This window comes from Equus przewalskii, chromosome 24, assembly GCF_037783145.1.
Source record: "Equus przewalskii isolate Varuska chromosome 24, EquPr2, whole genome shotgun sequence".
NCBI classification, from domain to species: domain Eukaryota; kingdom Metazoa; phylum Chordata; class Mammalia; order Perissodactyla; family Equidae; genus Equus; species Equus przewalskii.
Window position 1 is genome coordinate 33633306 of NC_091854.1, and position 20091 is coordinate 33653396.

At 44.7% G+C, this 20091-nt stretch overlaps 1 long non-coding RNA gene across 4 annotated transcripts in view; it reads right to left on the reverse strand.

Annotated features, from left to right (window-relative positions):
- LOC139079118 (uncharacterized) overlaps positions 1-20091 on the reverse strand; it is a 54797-nt gene that overhangs the window by 15775 nt on the left and 18931 nt on the right. For all 4 annotated transcript variants that reach the window (XR_011532442.1, XR_011532445.1, XR_011532444.1 and 1 more), the window contains exons 2-3: positions 3418-3484; positions 2577-2713 (exon numbers count right to left, since the gene is read on the reverse strand). This is a non-coding gene — a long non-coding RNA (uncharacterized lncRNA). The remainder of the gene's footprint in view (positions 1-2576; positions 2714-3417; positions 3485-20091) is intronic.

The following is a 20091-nucleotide window of genomic DNA, read 5'->3' on the forward strand; positions in this document are numbered from 1 at the left end:
GCCTGCCCCACCGTCCTTGTCTGCCCCATTCCTACAATACTCACCCACCAGGAGGCTTGCCTCCGGTAGGCATTTAATTTAAGTCCTTGAAAAATGTGATAATTTAAGTAACTGTATTTGCAACTGAGCCACAGACTGTCAGCTCTCATTTTTCAGTGGGAACTGAGTCACCTCTGCTTTCAAATCCAACCGAATCAGGTAACCACCCCCAAGTCCTTATTGTTGAGAGTCTGTTGTCTAAGATCACTTGCAGTTTCACAAACTCTATGGGTCAGGGCTCAGTAAAGGAGAGAGAAAACACCCTAGGTATTTTAAACCTGAAGGATTTTATATAGGAAATGGGTGCTGTAAAAATGGTTGGAAATGCTAGAGTAGCACAAATCAGGAGACAACCACTGACACTGTGAAGTTCAGAGCTCATCATCATAGATGCTGTTCAGAGATCAGGGGTGGGGATCAGGAAGCCACCCCCTCTGTCACCATTGAAACTTTCTGGACACCCATAAGGTATTGACTAGCACTGAGTCTGGCCATCATTGTCCCTCACCTGCTTTTTGACATTCATGTGTTCATGAGCTTACTTGTTAGCAGAAGCAGCAACAGGACGATACCTCTGTCCATATTTGTCTTCCAACACTTTTATGACTGTATTGATTGGCAGAACCTGGTTTGCATACAGACCATAGCTGCAAGAGAGTCTGGGAGATGTTGTTTTTAACTTTCTAGGCTCTCCAAGGAGGTGAGGATGGATCTCTGCCATACGTCGAAAAACTAAATACTTTTTTGTTTTTTGCTTATGTTAGTCAGTTTCTGTTGCTTCATGCAAGATGGGAGATAAACTGTAGTGAGGTGAAGATTTAATGGAAATGAGGCTATATAAATAGCAAAAATAGTATACTCTTTCAAATAAGTTGTATATGAAGAGGAGAGGGATGAGATGGTAAGCGGTGGGAGAATTCAGAGGAAGGGGATAGTTTCTATTTAGGCATTGTTATGGACTGAGGGGGAGGGAAGAGAAGAAGAGGTTGGTTGAGGATTTAGGACACCAGGGGCAATTGATCATACAAGGTCTGGAGGAGGTGGGAAGGGAGGAGTCAAGATTATAGGGATCAGTGTTGCCCCAAACAGAAGCAAGAGCAGCTCTACTCTACAGAGAGTCCTGCCAGGACCTTGAACACTCAAACATCTAACACACGTGAGAACCCTGGCGATGTGAGAGATCAGGGCGCAGGATCACAGGTGTGCACATGCCCGCATCAGCTGTTCAGGAGCCGTTTGTGTAAAACCGGTGGCTAGATGTGGGTGTCGTTTCAGCTTATTCAAATGAAGGACTTATTTTGGAGAATCTCATTTTCAAATACTTCAAACTGCTTGTTGTCAGATGTTTACTTAGGACAGATAAACTGCTACCTGCATGGTGTGACATACGCGCGCTGTTCCACAACCCTCTGGGAGCAGTGTTCTCTCTTGACCAAAGCTGGATTAATGACCAGTCAGGACTCCACACTGCTCTGCTCACGCCTGGTTCTTCCAGAGTCCCCTGTTCTGCCAGTCTGCAGATCTCCTGACTTAACTCTAGCATGGCTGATGTGGCTCTTTGTAAGCCTGACAAGAAAGTTAGCTTTGGTTGGGAAAAATAACACAATAATGAGGTTACATCCACTGTAGAAATGTCTAACCTTAGGAGTGAATGTGATACAAACATATTCATAGGTTACACAAAATTTTGAACTAGGTGATGATGTGGATCAAGGCTGCCCAAGGGAGAGAAGCCCAAAGCATCTTGGCCTACATATTGATCATCCTCTGGGACATATAGGATGTCCTGACCTGATCCAATCTGATTCTTATCTAAAGTTATAGGACCACCTGATAACCAGACCCCAGCTGTGCTGATACAATTTTAAGGACTTTTTAACATGATCTTGCCTTTGTCTTGTAAAGAAATAACTCATAGACCCATGCCTTATAAATTTAGCCCTGCCCTCAACCCATTGCAGCCCCTCACTGCCCGTGGGTCCTCTCCCCATGCCTGCAGCTCTTCCTGCCCACGGGTCCTGTCCCCATGCTGCAGCTCTTCACTGCCCAGGGGTCCTGTCCCCATACTATTTTCTGAATAAAAGAGCACTACTAACCAGAACTTGAGAGTCCAAGAAATCTTTCCTTCGACTCCTCAGCTCGCCGAGCCCACATCAGGTGACACAAAAAGACCCAAAATGGATAATGAGGGCAGAATGCAACCTGCCCTCATGTCTGTCTTTGCTGGGTTGTAGGTTTAGAGCTCCCAGGCACGGGCATTTGTGTGTCAGGGAACGTGGAGAGCAGGGGAGGTCAGCTCTCACGCTGTGGATGGCACTGAACCTTCCCAGGGGGTGGCAGAAGGGTGGAGGTGGGGCAGATGCCTGAGCCAGTGCTGATTCTGAGGGAACCTTCTGAGGGAGAGTAAGAGGATTTCCAGGGTCCCTCTTCCTTTTCTTTGGGCAGCCTTTGTGTCAAGTCATTTGGGTGGGCCCGAAACTGTCCCATAGCATCTCACCCTCACTCCCCTACACATGCACCATCCTAAATAAACCTACCATCCAATTAAGAGTGATTTGTGCAAACGTGCCTTCAAGACGTCCCTCTTCAACCAGCACTTGCCCAGGCTCTTCTTGCGCAGATGGTCTGGGGCTGCGATGGTCTTTGGTTGCACACACATGTTCTGATGCTTGTTCTGAAAACAAAGTTGACAAACACTTTCCCACAATATGTTAAAACTCTTGCCTGCAATTCCTCTTTCTGCCTCGTGCAACCCCACAGGCTGAATGCCTTTCACTGCCTCTATTTGCCAACAGCCCCTATTCTCTTACCCAGCCAAACCTAGGACCCTTTCTCCTCATCTTTCGAGATGAATCTGACCTGTGTCCCTTTCTTCTGGGGCTCTGCAAGGTGACTGGCTCGCGAATTTAATTAACTAATGCACAGTAAAGTCCGGTTGGCCTCAGGCATCCTCTCTGAGGATAACATTTGCATGTTAAATGAAGCTCCTTAGACTGTCAAGCTCAGCAAGCAGCTTATAGATCATCAGGACAAATGCGCTGATTTCACAGAGGCCTCGCAGGACTCGCTGGAGGCCGCGGGCCAGGAAGGGGCAGGGCCAGGACTAGACCCGGTTTGGAGTCATGTGCACCTTGCACAAGCTCTCACAACATCACTAGTTAATAAAATAATTTTCAGAGAGAAAGAATAAATACACAATTCATAATTGTGTATTTATTTAATATTCAACATACATTTGCCTACAAAGTGATCACTCCTTACCCAGAATTCCTATTCTCATGTGTTTATCTCGGTGGTGTGCTTAGCACGGAAAGCTGCAACTGTTTCTACTGCGTGTCTCCCCAGCTGGACTCTGAGCCCCCAAGGACAGGGACTTACCTTCTCTTGTCGTTGTATCCCAGCACCCAGGGTATGGCAGGACAGAAAGGGTGTTCCACATTCGCTGCTGAAAGAGTGAACGGACACGTGAATGACGGCCGGGCACAGGACGGACCCCGGGGCAGCACACCCACACGGTTCTGACAAAGTCACTCCACGGCCCGGGCATCTTTCCTGACACTCCTGAAATCACATCAGATGCTCACCTTCCTCCTCAGTTTCCTCTTAAGGCTGGTTGCTGGTTTAAATAACTTTTTCTTTTGTGTCCTTTGACTGTCACACTCTGATACCGTGGCCTCTCTGGTTTCTTCTACTCCATGAGATTTCTTTTCCTCATGAGGCAATCCCCTTCCTATTGCAAGACTGAGCAATGACATGCTTAAAGAATACCACGTTAATCCAGTCTGTTTTTTTTTTTTCTCAGCTAGGGATAAAAAAAGAACCTTTGAAGAGCCTTTAAATCAACAGAAATTTCAAATTTTCTGAACATAAAGAGGCAGAGTGCAGAGCGAATTTGACTCTTGGAAGAAGCCCTCAGCCTCCCAGCATTCAGGTGCACATGCCGCCTCTTCACAATGCTTGTGTCACACGCGCCCACAGCGCCGACGTCAGGGGTGCCAGGTGATTCATATCACCCTGTTGAGAAAGCATTTCTTTTCTACGTGGTTGATTTCCAGTGGGGAGACTAATTAAATATTAAAAGCTGTGGGAGATGTTTTCCATAATTATAGTAGCTGTATGTACAAATGATGTGTCTACATGCAGAGTGGAATAATATGGTGTTAATCCATTTTCATTCCCATATAAATATATAGGTTTTTTCAGCCTGACCTTCTCTGCTCAAGCCTGTCTATGGCTGCTCATTACCCAACACTGCTGCCCTCGTAGATCCTTCGCTCCTGTCTCCACCATGATCTGAGAGACTGCTCTCCCACATTTTTGTGCCTCTCTGGTTTCTGGCTCTTATTCTCGATCATCTCCAGTTATTTCTGCCAATTCCTACTACTTATGTTATTTATAGAATAAACTCATTTTGTGTCATCAATATGACCCCTGCCCGGTTAGTTGAGTGCTTAGCTCTTGGGGTTTGGGGGGAACCACGTCTTGCAGATGTTTATAATCCCAGTGGTATCTGGGCATTGTTGCCCCTCAACATCTTGCCAAGATTAACCTGAACCACATTCCATACCCCACAGAAGGTCTAATGCCCTCCCCAGTGCTTGTGCAAATTATCAGGGACCTTCATTTCTTCTTTTTTTTTTTTTTAAATTGAGGTATAATTAACATATAACATTATATTAGTTTCAGATGTACAGTGTAATGATTCAATATTGTATATATATTGCAAAATGACCCTTAATTTCTTGTAGTCATCTCTGAATCCAGTCTCATATTTCTACTTAATTCTTATTCTCCATTCTGCCTTTTTGTGGCTGGTCATTTCTCTTCTTCACTTTGGCATAGGCTTTGAAAGAATTCAAACACACTTTCTTCTCCACACACATGCATATACACACACACGATACATACACGTATACATGTACGCGAGAGTGTGTCTGGTAAGACATGTGGGAGATACAACATTGTAGACAGAGTCAAAGGACACCTAGACGGACCTCTGCTTGAAACTTCTTCCAGCCCCACCTGCCTGCTCACAGTTTCCTTCTCCACCCCTTCTCGCTCCTCTGCCCCCTTTCCTCTCAGGAACAAAAGGACTGTCTCAAATTCTTCCAATATCTATGTCCCAATCTCACCTTTTCCACCCTATTCCAAACCCCCTATTGCCTGGCTTTTCTTTGTAAATGCAAGAACTCTGTCAAAGCTTCCAAATCACTGTGTGTAGCAGCACCTACCACCACATCCTTTGATAATCCTCCCCATTCTCTGCTGGGGGTGGTCATGCCTGGTTTTGGCTCTTTCATTACACTTAATTTTCAAACAGAAACTACAAAATACTTCCAGATTTTTCTAACCACTCAAGAGCACATAAGCAGGATAGTTCTAATTTTTGCTTTTATTTTTATTTACATGTTTATCTTTTGCTGTAAAAATACATCACACTTTCAGTGATTTTGGATTTTTGACCTTAAGAAATAATTGAAAGGAAAAATTTCAGAAGCATCCTCGCTAACCTTGCTAAATATTTATATGAGTTAAGTGGATTCAAGCAGGATTATTTCCGATGCAAAGAACCTTGAATTGTTTTTAGTATATAAAATGCTATGACTTTCACGTGTATGTTGAAAGAGGATTAGATTTGCTGTGCTTAAAAATGAAGAACTAACTTTGAATAGGACATTTACTTTATACGGAGAAAACATTTCAAAATCAAATCAAATTTGTTCATTAAAAAAAAGAAACTAACCTTTTATTCTCCAAAAACCAAGCAAGGGGACGAATCTACTAATAGGTTGGAAGCCCTACATCCTTCCACTTGAGGCAGAGTTCTCAGTAGCTCCACACTCTTGGACTCACCCAGACAAGACCTGAAGGGAGGAAAACTGCTTCTCAGACTCCTTCACCCGCCACCACAGGCTCAAGCGCAGTCAGTCAAGGCTCCTTCTGCCCAGCCCAGTGTGGGACGAGAGCTCCTAAATCTTTGGTGAATTGGACCAGGAGTGATGGCTTTGCTGATGAGAGCTTTCCTAACTTTAGGCTCATTTAACACTTAAACTAGCAAAATAAGAACACGACCTGGAGTCTTTCCAAGTGTTTACAGATGAATAGACATTTCAGGCGCTTGCTGACTAGGAAAATATTGTTTAAAGAGGAACCCCACGTAGACACAGGTGGTGTGGCCTCTACATCAAGATGCAAGACGTGAGTGCTCCGTTGATGAACAGCAGACACTGAGCAGTTCTGAGGGCAGAAGAGACCCCTTTACACAGGGCACCTCGTAACCCTTTGCTGAGTTATTTGTTCATCCACATAACATGTTTTTGTTGAATCCGACATGCCAGTTACTGTGATTCAGGGGGGACACAAATTCCAAATAAGTTTTAGTCAGGATTCTTGGTTGCAAGTATCAGAATGTAACCCAAATACTTTAACCCCAAATGGGAGTTTACTGGCTTGTGTAACTGGGAAATGCAGAATGTGCTTGCTTTTTATATGCTAGATCCAGGGGCTAACTTCTGTTATTTGGCTCTATTTCCATATTCATGACCATGTATCCCTCTCTAGGGTTAGTTTGACTCAATTCCATGGACATGCTCCCTACATGAGATGGGAAAAATGACTGTTGGTGGTTTGGGTCGTCTCCCATTCAATCCTAAAGAATATGAGGGACCTTCTCTTTCCAGGATCCGGGTATTAACACCATGGCAAGACTGTGGCAAATCCCATGCCCGGGCTCTGATTGGTCATTGCTGTCAAGAGGATATGGCACCAGGACTTGCCTGGGTCCCATGCCCAAGCCTGTAGCAGCAGGCAGACAGGGCACCGTGTGAACCACAGGGATGAAGGGGTGGTACTTCCCTGACGGAAAGGATGGTTCCGGGCAGACAGATACAGCTAATGCCCGCGGTGAAAGACTTAGTGCCTTCCTCCAGAACTCTGAGTGTGGCGAAGGGGAGGCTGCCATGGCGAGACGGGTGCTAACATGGAACAGAGAAGCACCTTGTGAGCACAGAGTGGGGACCTGCAGCTCAGACTGATTTCCCTTGGCGAGTCTTGATGGGACAAAGGGTATCAGGTGAACAGGGGAGTGCAGAAGAGATTTCTGCGCGGTAGAAACAGCACAACAAAAGCAAGGAGAGGACGGAAGAAAGGGCCACTTGAGGAACTAAATAGTTTGAAATGGCTGGAATGCAGCATGTTCCTGGGGAGTTTTGGGAGAAAGTGTTAAAGAAGTGTCAGGGGCCAGATTCTGAGGATGTACATGACTCAAAGGGTCTAAAGTATTTAAAGTTGGAGAGTGATTTGTTCAAGCTTTTGTTTTATGGCAGGACGTGGGGCAGAGATCAGACGGGGTGTGGGCTGGACGGAGAGACCTATCGCAGGAATCCGGGTGAGAAACGGTGAAGACCACTGTCTTGTAGTTAGATATTTAGGATGTTTCTTGTTTTTGTAAATTAGAACTATCTTATGATAAACATCCTTGTGGGCAAATTTTATCAGCATTTTTTAATTATTTCTTTAGATAAATTTTTAACAGTAAAATTTTGGATCAAAATATATCGATATTTAAAACAATCCCTGATTCACATAGCCAAATTATTTTCTAGAATAAATTCATCAACTTATATTCTCATCAAATTATATGAGAATAATTATCATCAAATTGCATGAGAATGATTAATTTTCAGGATACTTAAGCGTATGTCAGCTTAAAAACTGTACTGGTGGTTTTTTGGGTAACTTTATTGAATGTCTAGATAAGTTGGAGAGTAATTTATATTTTAATGATATTTAAACTTCCAACAGACTATCTCTCTCCACTTATTCCTGTGCTATTTTTCACTCCTTTAAATTTTCAAAGTTTTCGTCTACGGTAAGTTACACAAATTTCTTGTTAAGTTCATTCCTAGGTGTTATAATTCCCACTAATGTTGAGAATGTGTATTTTCCCATTGTACTTTCTAATTAGCTACCTCTGCTACATAATAAAGCTACTGATTTCAAAACGTTTATTTTTTTTTTAACTCTCCTTCTCATATTGTGAAGGAACCTTAAAAAAGGAAGAAATGATTTGACTGTTTTTCAACAAGCCTTGCAATTTACTCTCCTCTAAATTTTGCTCATGTGGTCTGGCTGCCCTGGAAGCCCTCCCAATGCTTTCTCGCCCAGAAAAATCTCAACAGTGAGGAAGGGACTGTGGTGCTGCCACGACTCCTCTGCGTAGAGAATGCAGGTTCTGGGACCACAAGAGGCATCAGCCAGCTCTGCTCAAGACCCTCGCCAATGCTCAAGCTCTGTGACATCTCTGCAGCTGCCCATGCCAGCCAACAAAGAGGAGAAGAAGTGCCTGGTCATACCTCCTACCTGCTGGCTCCCTTGGAGGTCCAAGCATCTCCCTTCTTGGCCCTCTCCACCGGTCTCCTGGTTCAAGCCGAAAGTTAAGCCCCTCCTGTCATCCATAGTCTCTGCTATGGTTGTGGCGTTTACCTCCTGTCTTTCAGCTCCAAAGCCACTCCTCTATGTTCTGTTTTGTGATTGCTGGGGTTAGGGTCTGCAAACTATATTTCTGAGAAACACTTGCCAGTTGGCGTCCCATTAGCTGGTGGATTGCCAATGGGAAGAACTGGAGGCAGACTGGGAGACGGAAGGAAGAAGAAGGGACTTTTCAGTTTCTGCTGTTGGTGTCACTACAGCAAAATAGCAACAAGGATCTGTAAATCTGACCTTGTTCCTTGAGAACTTTTTAGTGACTCCCCATTCATTCATTCGCTCAGTAACAAATTTATTCACTCCAAGAATTGCTCAGGTCAAAAGCTTTGTCATCAAAGAAGACTCTTCAACTCACAGGCATCAAGTCCTATGGGCAGCAGCTTCAAAATATATTCTGAACTCGATCACTTCTCAACACTTCCCCTTCGTAACCGTGGTCCGAGGCATCAGCACGCCTCACAGGTACCAGTGAAATAGCCCCAGTCTTCCTGTTTTCTCTATTGCTTCTCTATTGTCATTTCTCCACAAGGTCACCAGAATAATTTTTTTTAAGTGTATATCAGATCATGTTTCTATAGAAAATGAAATGTGACAACAGTTTAATGATTGGGAAAGACTATTCCAGATAGAGGGAATAGCAAGTACAAAGGGCCTGTGTTGGGAGCACCTTTGGAGTGTTGGAGGAACAGAGGAGCGGTCGAAAGACTGTGTCATAGTGAACACAGAGGACCACGGTGGGGATGGGGTCCTGAGGCCTTGCATCTTTCTTCCTCCTGGCCCTCCCTTCCCCCATCCCCAGCTTGATCTCCAGTTTCTGGCTCCTACAATGTGTGAGCGAGGGAGGGGAGGAGAGAGGAAGGTCAGGAAAAGCCTTGTTTGAATTGGTTCTATCACAAGCTGGTCTCATGCTCTTGGGCCTGAGAGATGTTTCAAGCTGTCTCTTTCTCTAGTGGAGTGCTTTCCAGGGCCCTTCTGGAGGTTCCCAGTTGGGCCCTCCAATTCAAACTCAATGCACATTTTCCTCTGGCTTGATTGTTCTTCTTTCTGCAGACCCTGGTTCAACAGGGGCCGCTCTCTGTGGGTCACACTTGTTGGAGTCCCCTCACCCGAGAAGTTGAATTGGACGGAACTTAAGAAGTCTGCAGCTCAGCTCCTCTTCAGCATTGCCCATATCTGATCCACGGGAAACCCTCATTTCTTGTCCCATCAAACTAAGGGTGTGCAAGACTTTCCCCAACTCAGCAACCCTCTCCTGATTCCACCATCAAAGTGACCAGTCATCCCATTGCTCAACTCCTAGATTTCCCAGCAGGAGTCAGAATACAGGCCATGGTTGTGTCTGCCAACATGTTGCTCTCACTATGTGGCCCAATGGAAGCCCCCTTCACTTGGCTTGAAATAAAGATGGTAGATCCCTCCTTCAGCATCTCCCCATCTTTCACCAACTCACACACACGCCCCTTTATAGGAAGGTGTAGGAACCCAAAGCACTGTTCCAACAGTTCTAGATTATACATGCCAAGTAGAAGAGAAGGCAGTCAATTTTAAGGCCACTGGGTGTATTTTCTACTTAGTTGTTTCAAAGTTAGGAAGAATCACTTATCCAGTTAGTGGCAACATGAGACAGTGACTGCTCTTTCCTAAGACAGATGAAAAAGATGATGTTGGGAAAATAATTCTGACCCTAATTTAAGAGAGGTGCTATAAAAATAATGAGTCAGTATTTCAAATGACACACCTAAGGAGATGCACTGGCCAATCATACAGCTTTTGTTGCTAAGAGGGGCCTCTGTAACATAGACCAAGGAAGAGGGCCCCTTGCTCACAGTCACCTCTATCTAAGAACGTTCGTGTCACCTGGGAAACTCCTTGGTCAGAGAGTGTTAGATGGAAGAACAGTAGAGCTCCCTCGGGCAGTCGTTGTTGTTGTTTTCCCTGTATGAATGAGGAACATTTATTTACTTGACAGATGTTTTTTGAGCAGCCCCACGTGTCAGGAGCTGAAGAGAGAACAGTAAAGAAGATGCCAAGAAGGAGCTTATTATAACCCCGTAGGAGATAGCAAAGCTGCTGATTTTAGTGTCACCTTGCTTTTTGAACGAGCCAAACAAGATGCCTGAGGAAATCTGCAGCAGGATTGGTAGTATTTCTCAGAGGAACTTGCCCTGAGGGACAGTGATTTTGTATTTTACCACATAATATACCGGCTACCAGACATTCTGAATTCAAAAGCCTGGGGAAAATGGAAGAAAAACTAGAAAGAAATAGGAATCACTGGGAAAAAATGTCAGATTAGTAATAATGCCACAAATTATCAGTAATAATTATAATTTTTGTAAGTAACATTTATCAGGCACTTACTATATGCCAGACTCTATGCCAAGCACTTTCATGGGTTATATTATTTAATTTTCACAATAACACTTTTAAATAAGTATATTATCCTCGTTTTACAGACAGGGAATTCGAGGCACAGCTGGCAGGCGATGGATTTGAAAATGGCCGTCTGAGCCTTCACCACCGTTCCCCGCACGCTGGGCTGGAAATGCACTGCGCAGCTGCCCTCCCGTGTAAACTTTCCCATGGAGTCAGTCGCAAATGGGATCCATCCTCAGGGGATGTTGGTATCTTGGTCACGAGGGAAAGGCTCCTGGCACCCAACTTGATTTTGTGATTTGTCATGTGGTTAAATAATCAGACTCTACTAGATTTTCTCCTAGAACACATTTATTCCACTAATATTATCACCCTCACATGCTTTGCCTTTTGGAGATCAGTGACATCGTGGTGTAAGCTTTCCTCTTACTTGTCTTAAATGAAATCGCACTGAAAGCAGGAGGGCATTTGGAAGCCATTGTCACTGAAACCAAAGTGGGTTCCCTCCCGGCGAGTTAAATCAGACACTCCCCCAGAAGCAGTTGTCTCACAAAGAAAGGTACATTTGCGGCAAATAGGAGACCATGAGGAGTCATTTCCAGAGTCGTGGCCTCCCTGAACAATGGGAAGCAGGGACATTTATTTGGGATGGGGGATGAGTATTAAAAGGGAGAGGTGGGTATTCCCTTGTGCAGGCATAGCTGGAAAACATGCTTCAACGAACACTGCAGGTGATGGTAACAAGGCCTAAGCTCCTCCTGGAGAGATCTTAGCGTTAAAAATAAGGCAAAGGTCACAGGTGTAGCTCTTATGGTGAGGCCTGGTCTGGTTTAGGGAGGTTGGTGATGGCATTCCTTAACATAACAAAAGGAAAAAAACAATTTGGAAAAGACAACAGTTAAATGCTCCCAAACCCACCCTTGAGTTCCTGGGGCAACTAGCCAGTGACAGCAGGAGCTTGAGGGGATTGTCCAGGTGTGTGGCACATCCAAGCTGTCCTGAAGGTTCTCACTGCCCGTGGGATATGTGAGCCCCAAATGCAGGGCCCCTCCAGGCGGCGTCTCTCCCCACAGCGGCACTTCCTCTCAGAGAATACTTCTCCATCTGGCCAGCTCTGCCCGTGCCCCACGAGTGGTTCTGAAACCCTCCCTTCGAGAAGCGGAAAGAAGCCCGGGTTCCAGGGGAGGTGCTGAGCGCCCACCACTCGCTCTGGGCCACGCGGGGTCGAATTTCAGGAATATCTGCAGGACCTCATGCTGAGAGGAAGTCCCCCGAGTGGAGCCAGCTTCCTGGAAAACAACTGGATATGGTCTTCGTCTTCATTATAGTTTCCACAGACTAAAAAAAAGTTGTTTATGAAACAAAAGCCGCGTATGATTTGGTATGGTAACGTGATTTAGGATTTTGTTTTTGCACAGCGGAAACCAGGGCCGATGTGGTCATGGAGGAACTGAAGCCAGCTCTGTTACCCCAAAGCACCTCTCCTAAAACACGAATCTGAGCAAGCCAGAGTGGCCTTGCCAGGAACAGCCGGCATCTTTCGGCTTTTTGGAGGGACTTTCCAGACAAGATGCTCCTGCGACCACAGTGCGCGCAGCAGCCACACGCGCACACGCCCCCTCCGGGCACACCCTGTTCCGGGCACGCTTGCTTGCAGGGCCCCTCCTCCTTCCAGGCCAGTGGGGGTTCACCACGTCGTCGATTCCTGGGCAGGATGGTGGGGCGCACGGGCCTCCCCTCTCCTCTCCACCACGGAGGCGTCTGCGCCCGTGGGGGCACCGCTCGTGTTTACAGCGCTTCAGTCCTCGGTGAGGGACGCCAGGCGGAACAGCCAACTTTCCTGATGTTTTGAGCCAGATCATGTGAAAGCTAAAGAAAAGCCATGTTTGCTGGCTTTGAGAGCAGGAGTAACAAACTACTTTTTAAGCACAAAGCAAGCGATTTACAAAAGGGCCAGACTCGGGGTGGGAACGTAAACAGTGCAGGAATTCCATGAAAATCGGGGCATTGAGGGGAATGACTGCCTGTTGGCTGGCTTCATTTTCCATACAACTAGAATAACTTCTTTTCCCTCTTCCTGCCCTTCTGGGGCGAAAAATTGAACTCAGTGTGCAAGCAAACATTTGGAGGCAGGATTTCTTATATTTTGGAGGCTACTGTACCATAGAAACCATTTGGATAGTTTTTATACATATATTTTCCCAGGAAAATGAAAAACGGATACATCATTTGTTTGGCTCATTCCGTGGCATGTGACTCGGGGTGGATAAGAACAGACAAGGCTTTTGCCCTCAGGAGCTGACGTGTCACAAGTAGGGGAGAGAGACTGAATTTGTAAAGTCAGAAATACGTCATATAACTTCTGATAGTGATAATGCTGTGAGGACACATAAAGCAGGGTACAGAGATAGGAAATGAATAGGCCAGGCATCACAGAAGGCCCCTAGGAAGAGAACGTATTTGAGCAAGACCTGAGGACTGGAAGGAGGGAGCCATGCGCAGTTCTAGAGGAAGGGCATTCCAGGAAGGCCAGTGGCCAAGCTGAGCACAAGAGAGAAAGTGAGGATGGCTGAGATTGGAGCTGGGCAGAGGCCAGGGCACGTGGGCTCTTGTTTACTGTAATAATGAATATCGATTTTATTCCAAGTGTTATGGGAAGCCTTTGAGGGACTCTGTTTCCTGTTAGCCTTTCTCTACCCAGTTCCAAAAGAGACAGAAAGAATTTCTTCCCTTCATTTGACAGTTATTTATTGAACACTGGCCATCTATCCAGCTGGGTCCAGTGCTTAAAAAGCTGTGACCTCTGTCATCAAAAGAGGGGACAAGAAAATAACATGAAAAACCAGAAAAGTAGAATGAAGAAAGTTCCAGAAGAGAGAGGAAACTCTACTATTGTGATAAGAACACAAATTACAGACATTAATGCTAATTCCTACTAGTGCCGTGCACCAGGTGCCATTCGGTTTCTTCACCGTGGACTATCATCAGCATTCCCTGTAAACGGCGAAACTTGGGTCAGAGAAGTGAAGTAAGACCGGAGGCCGGAAAGCCATCAGGCTGCGAAGCCAGGTCTCGACTCCCGTTTGATCCTAACGCACGAGGTTCCCTCCTCAAGGAAGGAGCTGCTGGATGAGCCGGGATGCACAGCTGCTGCTTCTAGGAATCGGATGCCTGACCTATCAGACGTGGACCCGACTGGCTTCCATATATCCCACGGTCCACCAAGGATGGCACGATCAACTGGGCTATTGAGATCTTTACAAAACAGTTTCAAAATGCTGCAGGGAGAACAGCCCACAAATGATTGTTCCCTTCACAAAACATGTTCCAATCTGCAACAACAGTGTTCTTATTCTTTGTTGCTGTTTCTCCCATCTCCCTACTGCACTGGGCAAACACCGTCTGACGGTTCACCGTTTTATCTGCAGAGCCTAGCTTGGCGCCTGGAACACAGTAGGGGCTCAATTAACATTTGTGGAATGAATGAATTAATTAAACTTCATCCCATTTCTTTCCAGGGCCTGCCTTCACTGGCGTGTGCCCCTCCAGACAGCACGCAGAGATGGCGGAGGGTATAATAAACATCGGAGGTATTTTGCAATTCATGGCTGACCCACGCCGACCCTTTATTTAATTAAATCTTTCACTTGTGAATGAATCATTTCTTCCATTAATTAAAATAGGATACACATATGTCTCTGCAAAGTATGTGTCAAAAGAAAGCACTTCACCTAAAATATACGGGAGGCGCTGACCACCACGGCGAGTCATCCATCAAAATCCGCTACAAAGATCGGCTCTGGAATTAGAACCAGCACAGGCATCTCTTGTGCCTGCAGAAATATTAGCTGCAGCTTCTCGGCCAACCCGTCAGCTCCCGTGTTAATATGAGGGGTGACGCCCGGTGGGAAGCCGGGCGAGAACCGTTCATTTTGGAGGGCAGAGCACGGCCCCAGCACTCCGGGAACATCATCTCCGAGAGCTGCTTGAAGCTGAGCTCTCGAGACCCGTTTCTTGCTGGTTAGAGCTGGAGGGCAGCCGGGGCTGCTCTGTGCCGAGGCTCAATGCTGGCTCCTTCCACACCTCCGAAAGCCCACATGAGACCTCCAGGAAAACCGCCGCGCTGCTCAAGTGGCAAAGCCAGTTTGTGTTTCCGTTCACCCCACAGTCTCCCCTGGGAAGAAATGGGGTGCAAAGAGCTATTTGCAATCCTCAGCTCCAGAAAACAGGGAACACGTCTACCACTGTCCAGAGTATTTTGCCTTGAAGTGCCGTGTGCACTGCCCAGACTCCACAGGCCTCGGTTAAGCACCCAAACGTGTTTAAAAATCACACTGGGGACTCCAGGCAAGATGCAAAGGGAGGTGGGTAGAGCATCAAGTAACTCAGCTTAAAAGTGCGCCAGGTTCCCTAAAACAAGTTTACACAGCCCACAAGGTTCCGAATGCAGCAGTGTTTGAGACAGTAAGAAATCGTGAGGCCTGTTGTCTCGGGGAAGGTCAGGCTCCGAGGGAGCTGGGGTGACAGGCACATCCACGTGTTTAGGATGGTGTTTCAGAAGAGGCCGAGCAATTGCTAACCCAGTCTTGGCAATTGAATGTGTGTTATTACCACATGCTTCCGTCGAATCCCAACTGCTCCTTTACTTTCCTTCAGAGGAGTCCTGGAAGGCAGGCGCAAAGATGTCGGAGCGATGGTCAGCCCTTTGGCCACCATCGGGGCTATTTCCAATGGTGGAATGCGGCCCTGAAAGGTGAAGGGACTTGTCCAAGGCCACGGGCAGGTCGGTGGCAGAGCCAGGCCTCCCAGCTGTGCCTCCCACCTCCCGGCCCTGGCTCCTTCCCCTTGTGTCTGCACCGAAGGCCACTGAACTGGTGGTGTCTTCCCCTGGCAGGGTGCCGGGTACCCTGCCAGGGGATTGATTAACGTGCTGATTCCAGTAGAATAAGAGATTCAGGATTACTTGACAAATCTCTCAAGTACTCAGGAAAAAAATAATAGCTTTTCTTAGACTTCAAATCCAAGTAATTTGGATTATTTCCGAAGTTAGGCTCATTCACCGTTATCTCTAAATTATTTGGTACTTTTCTACTGCCCTCAACACTTCTCTGACACTCATTGGCTTATACCTGGGTCAAGATACATAAAATGAAAAGAAGAAGTATGTAAGAGATTTAACATTTAGTCGAAATGGACGGTGACATTGGAAAACTCATTCTTTATGTGGTATGGAGTAGCGATTAAGAGCACAGACTCTGGAGTTGCGTTGCCCTGGGTTCAAATGCTATCTTGGACTTTTAGAAGATGTGTAGCTCAAGATGGCTGATCTTGGGCTTTGTAAATTGCCGAGCCTCAGATTTTTCCTCTGTAAAATGGGAACTACAGTACCTACTTTATAGGATTGTCACGAGGACAAATTTAAAAATCTGAGATTGTTCTTGGAGGTCCCGTTTACATGTGTAATTTAATGATATACATACATATTCAAACAGTAATATTAGAAAGTGAGCAATGAAAAAATTAGGTTATTGAACTTGCTTTATATTGATGTAAGCCCTAATGACAGGTCATTTTTGAGAGAAGAACATCCTTTGCCATGTGCTGGTGCTGTTTCCTGTCTCTCCACCCCGACCCCAGGCCTGCCCAGTTCTGATGCCCAGTGCCCCTCATATGCACAGATGCAGTAGCTTTCTCTTGCTGTCCCCCCTCTTTCTCTTTTTCTCTATCTCCAATCTAGTTCTTCTTGAGTAACTTTTTTAAGGCTTCTAGGATAAAGCAGTACAGGCTGGCCCCAACCCACTATTGCAATGCATCCCCACCAGCGTCATCCCCGTACGTCTGCGTTCTAACCAAGCAGGACTTCTGCCCGCTCCCTCAGCACCCCACCCACTCATTCACCTTTGTGCTTTGCTCATGGTGTGTTCTTGGCCTGAAATCTTCTTTTCCCGCTTCATCACCTGCTGAATTCCTAGTCATCCATCAAGGCCCCATACAACCCTACCTCTTCAGTTAACCCTTCCTTACTCCTCTCTCCTCTTGGCAAAATTAATTACCCCTTGCTTTGTTCTTATCTCACAAATAGCACTTACCACATTAAATCATATTTTGTTTGTCTGTCCCCAGCTAGACCTGGATTAGCAAAAAATTCAAAACCATTTCTTCTTTCCATGCTTATGACTCTTTTCCCCACTGAGATCAAATGCTGCCTAGAATTATTTTTAACCAGTGCTCTAGGAAGCCCCTCTAAATCCACCAGAATTGACAGCAGAGTGAAACATATGTGCTGGTCTGAGGACTGTGTCTTATTTATCTCTCTACCTCTAGTACTTGATGCAATATCTAGTACTTAATAAAAGTTTGTTAAATACACAAAGTACGATAGCATTGAACTATTAGATGTGAACACTAAGAGTGTACAGTCAGACCCAGACTGTTAATGCTCGACACCACACTTCACACGCTAGACTCTGGGATATGGAAATGGAAATCCTGGTTGTAAAAGGAAGTTAGATTTGGGAAAATGTTTCAAAGTAACACAAAACTGTTTCATATTCACATACACACAGATAGGCTTGCTTAGTAAAAAATATCCCTCCCCTCGACAGGAAACTTTTATCATATGGAATTTATCAGCCATGTGCTAGGATATTTATCTTCTTCATCCTTAATCACCAAATATTTCCAAATACGTCTTTATATCCAGTTTTATAGGAAAAATATATCCAGTTTTATAATGTAATTAATAGGCTGATGAGTCATTTTATAGAAATTACAATTATTACTATTACTAATACTAGCAAACATTTGTTGGATCCTTGCTATGTCCTAGGCACTGTCTTTGCTGCTTGGTATGTATTATCTCAGTTGAGCTACACAACAAGCTATGAGGTTGGTACAATGATTATCTCCATTTTGCAGATGAGAAAATTGAGTCTCAGAGATGTCAAGTAAATTCCATAACATTTTACATCTAGCAAATAACAGAAGCGGGATTCAAAAGAAGATGTGTCAAATTTCAGAAACCATACTGTTAACTATCATGTTATATCTCATGAGAACGCACACTGAATCCTGTATTAGTCTGCTTTTTCATAATAATGCTGTGTATCAGTCACCTCAAAACTTAGTGGCTGAGGAGTGACATCAGCGTGGCAAAGTGGGTTGTTCCCTTTGTGTCTACCCTCTAAGTTACAACCAAATGGACATGCATTGACCAACAAAGGATTCCCCACACAGCACAACAGGATGCCTGAGAGATCCATGCAGCCACACATCTGAAGGTGGGTGCACTGGACCCCTGGGAAGCAGTGGAACAAGGTGGCGCCGGGAGCAGCAGAAGTACTTTCAGCCTGGTGAGCCCGGTGGTGTCAGCAGAGACTGTAGCAATACCTAAGCAGCAAGGCGCCAGTAACCTCAGAGGCACAACTGGCACAAGAAAGGCACTGATAACATTTCTGGCAGATGCAGTGGAGGGTGGAAAGTGCAGGCTCTCAGATACAACCAGAAGCAGCTCAGAACCAAAGTAACCAAGGCCTTACCCAAATAAGCAAAGGTGGTAAGTACCACAATTGCACCAGCAGAGGATCAACTCATCAAACTCCATGAAGAGCTACAGTAGTGCCGCAGAACAGAAGGAAAATGACAAATCTCCAGAAACCAAACCTGAAGTCACAGAGGATTACAGTCTACCTGACAGAGAATTCAAAACAGTTGTCATAAAGAAACTCAACAAGTTACAAGAAAACTCAGAAAGACAGTTCAATGAACTCAGAAATAAAATGAATGAACAGAAGGAATTCTTCACCAAAGAGATTGAAGCTCTGAAAAAACCCCCAAGAAACTCTGGATATGAAGAACACAATTAGTGAGATAAAAAATAATGCAGAAAGCATTAAAAATAGAGCAGATCTTATGGAGGAGAAAATTAGTGAGCTTGAAGACAGAAATCTAGAAATGATTCAGTTGGAGGAAGAGAGATAACTAAGACTTTTTTAAAGTGAGGAAATTCTTTGAGAAATATCAACTCAATTAGGAAAAGTAACATAAGGATTATAGGTATTCAAGAGGGAGAAGAAAGGGATAAAGGAAGAGAGGGCTTATTCAAAGAAATAATAGCTGAGAACTCCCCAAACCTGGGGAAGGAACTGGGACATACAAGTACATGAAGCTAATATAACTCCTAATAAACTCAAGGCAAAAAGACCTTCTCCAAGGCATATAATATTAAAACTGGCAAAAGTCAATGACAAAGAAAAACTATTAAGAGCAACAGGGCAGAAGAAAATAATCTACAAAGGAACCCCCATCAGACGTTCAACAGATTTCTCAGAAACCTTACAGGCTAGAGAGGGTGGAATGATATATTCAAAATACTGAAAGATAAAAACTACCAGCCAAGAATACTCTATCCAGAGAAATTACCCTTCAGATATGATGGAGAAATAAAAGCTTTCCCAGGCAAACAAAAGCTGAGGGAGTTCATTGCCACTTGACTTACCTTACAAGAAGTGATGAAGGGAGCCCTCCTACCTGAATCAAAAAGGCAAAGGTTTACAAAGCATTGAGCAAGGTGATAAATAGACAGATAAAGTCAGAAAATTGTAGCTCTATATCAGAATCAGTTAGCAAAGACTTAATTATAAAATAAAAGATAAAGGGAAAGGAAGCATCAAAAATAACTATAAACACTTCATTTTGGTCACAAACTCACAACACAAAAAAGACTAATTTGTGGCAACAAAAACAAAGAAGGGGAAGAGGAAGAAGATGGAACCTGCTTAGGCTAATGGAGATAAGAGGCTATCAGAAAATGGACTGTCTCATCTATGAGATCTTTTATACAAACCTTATGGTAACCACAAAACAAAGAATCAGAGCAGAGTCACAAATCATAAATAAAAGAAAACTAGAAGATCATCACAGAAAACCACCAAACTGAATTGGCAGTCAGAAATACAAGGGAAAAGAAACAATGAAAATATAGAACAACCAGAAAACAAAAGATTAAATGGCAGAAATAACCCCTCATATATCAATAATCACTCTAAATGTAAATGGATTGAATTCTCCAATGAAAAGACACAGAGTGGCAAAATGGATCTAAAAACAAGACCCAATAATATGCTGCCTCCACAAAGCACATCTCAGCTCTAAAGACAAACATAGGCTCGGTGAGAAGGGATGGAAGAT